The sequence below is a fragment of the Octodon degus genome, unplaced genomic scaffold, assembly GCF_000260255.1.
Source record: "Octodon degus isolate 3935 unplaced genomic scaffold, OctDeg1.0 scaffold00018, whole genome shotgun sequence".
Lineage (NCBI taxonomy): Eukaryota > Metazoa > Chordata > Mammalia > Rodentia > Octodontidae > Octodon > Octodon degus.
The window spans coordinates 24706034-24708797 of NW_004524594.1; the positions used below are offsets into that span (position 1 = coordinate 24706034).

At 41.9% G+C, this 2764-nt stretch overlaps 1 non-coding gene and 1 pseudogene across 1 annotated transcript; one reads left to right on the forward strand and one right to left on the reverse strand.

Annotated features, from left to right (window-relative positions):
* LOC101582388 overlaps positions 1-784 on the forward strand; it is a 2473-nt pseudogene extending 1689 nt beyond the window's left edge.
* On the reverse strand, positions 350-420 carry Trnag-gcc. Its single transcript has one exon. It is a non-coding gene; the product is annotated as a tRNA-Gly (tRNA).
* Positions 785-2764: the final 1980 nt, after the last annotated feature.

Here is a 2764-nt window from a genome sequence, read left to right on the forward strand (position 1 = left end):
GTGCCTGAGAACCTTCTCAAGTGCTTTGGGGGACAGACTAGAACAGGCCCATCATGAGTTTCAGCTGGGCTTTACCTTAATTTGGAAGAATGTGCCCAAGACTCAGATGAAGTTCAGTGTGCAGACGATGTGCCCCATTGAAGGAGAAGGGAACATTGCACATTTCTTGTTTTCTCTCTTTGGCCAGAAGCACAATGCTGTGACCTTAACCCTTAGAGATAGCTGGGTAGATATGCTATTTTCCTTTCCTTTTTTTGGTGGAACCAGGGATTGAACTCAGGCCCTTGCTCTTGCCAGGGAAGCACTTATTCCACTGAGCCACCTCCCTGGCCCCAAGGTGACAGGGCGCTGCATGGGCCGGGAATCGAACCCGGGCCTCCCGCGTGGCAGGCGAGAATTCTACCACTGAACCACCCATGCGCACATTCTAAATTTTTTTTTCTTTTTTTTTTTTTGCCGAACCGGGGATTGAACTCAGATCCTTGAGTTTGCCAGTCAAGCGCTTATCCTACTGAGCCATCTCCCTGGCCCCTATATATTGCTATTTTTTAGCTAAAAGAGGGGAGTAGTAAAGAAAAAGCAGCTGTTTTCTGCTCCATGAACTCTGCTCTGGGGAAGAGCCCATGGCTTGTCGGGAATGAGCTCACTGGCAGATGTGGCGCTCTGGTCTGTGCCTCAGCAGACCGGGGGCTGCAGCATGGCAGCACCTGCCAATGTGCAGCGATGGCTGAAGTCCTGTGAAAACCTGGCCCCTTTCAACACTGCCCCCAAGCTGCTTAAGTGAATTCCAGTAACTGGTTCAATTAAAGCTGTGAAAGCCTGAGAGAATGTTTTCTCTGCATGTGACTCTCCTTAGGCACACTCTCCATCATCAATCACTTTCCTCTTTGGCCACATAATCTCCTTGATCAGAAAATTTGGGACACTACTGAGTTACATGATGTTATGTGGGAGGCTCAATAACTCCAGGCCTCCAATCTTATTGCTAGTGGGTTTCTGGGTTTCTGTGAAACTGCCACATCGTGACTCTGCGCCAAGTATCCCTTAGTGGTCACCTGAGTGCCTCTGACCTATAAAATTCTCTCTCTCTCGCTCTCTCTCTTTTTTTTTTGTGGAATCGGGATTGAACTCAAGCCCTTGTTCTTGCCAGGGAAGCGCTTATTCTTTTTTTTGGCAGAACCGGGGATTTAACTCAGGCCCTTGCGCTTGCCAGGGAACTGCTTATTCTGCTGAGCCATCTCTCCGGCCCTAGGAAGCGCTTATTCTTTTTTTTAAAAAAAATTATTTATTTGTTTATTTGTTTTGTGTGTGTGTGTGTGTGTGTGTGTGTGTGTGTGTGTGACCAGCTCAGCCCACCGGGGGGCGGACTGGCTGGCGTGTTGTGCTGGGGGATTGAGCCGCGGTCCCGATGCTTTGCTTGGTTTAGCTTGTTCTAGGTGGGTGCTTTAGACCATTGAGCCATCTCCCCGGCCCTGGGAAGCGCTTATTCTACTGAGCCATCTCCCCCGCCCTACAAAATTCTCTTGGTGCATCAGTGTCCAACTTCCTCTTCCCCTACCTCTGCTGAGCTAAGCTCCTAATTCTTACCCTGCCTATTTCCCATAAGTCCCCTGCTATGCCCCGGAGGTGGGACTTTCTGTCATAGCCGGTTGCCTAGTTACTCGCACCTTTTAGCTGCCCACGTCATTTCCCTATGCCTTCACTATATATACACACAGTTTTCTTTGCATAAACAAGACTTGATCAGAAAAAAAAGAGAAAAAATCATTAAAGTATATACATAAAAATATTAGCTATGGAAGAACAAACTTAAATAGCATCTTATTCCACATTAGAAACTAAAAAAAGGACCAAGTGTGTAAGAAATTAGACTAATTAAAAGACTAAAAGTAAAGATCTGTCCTCTTTGAATTTTGTACTTAACAAACATGTCTTTGAAAACTAAAAGTAAGATTTTCTAGTTATACAAACTTGAAATATTTTAATACCTCCAGAAGTGGCATATAGGAAGCAACAAAGAGCATAATTCAAAAGGCAAGAGGAGTTGCAGTATGCTTCTGGATGAACAATAAAGACCTATCAATGAGGCAGTTATGCAGGACTATATAAACCATATTAGATGAATCCTTATTTAAAGGTCATTGAAGATTTCTATGAAACAGTACCAATCATTTTTTTAACAGTACCAATCTTATGTTAGTTTATACATGTATTTTTTTATACATATGTGTGTGTATGTGTGTATAAAAGACAGAAAAAGTAATATAAAGTCAACAGAAAGTAGAAATATACTTTTTAAAGTTTCTAATAGTAGGAGAAAATATAATACGATGTCTTTTTAATAAATTGTAAATCAAAGTTATAGTATAAATCTTAGAACAAAATTAATATTAAGCAATATTCATAAAATTAAATACTAATTAATTAAAAATTAGTTTCAAAACAATTGAGCTAAGAAGTGTTTTCATGATAGCAAAGAAGTACTAAGAGTAAAACATAAAACAAATACTGGAATGGCAAATAAATGACCAGCACTTCTAACAGTTTGAGGATAGGATATCGCACAAAGTACTACTGTGTTGTGGACATGCATAATGACCATGACAGTTACTGGTAGCCAGGTGTCACTTGTGGGACTGAGCTACAGCTATTTCTTTGAAATCCACCCTGTAGACTTGGATGGAATCATGACCCATAGGGTGGAAGAGAAGTCCATTTATAGAGTGTGCTGATGGATATATTTTGCTGCTGAACACAAAAGAAT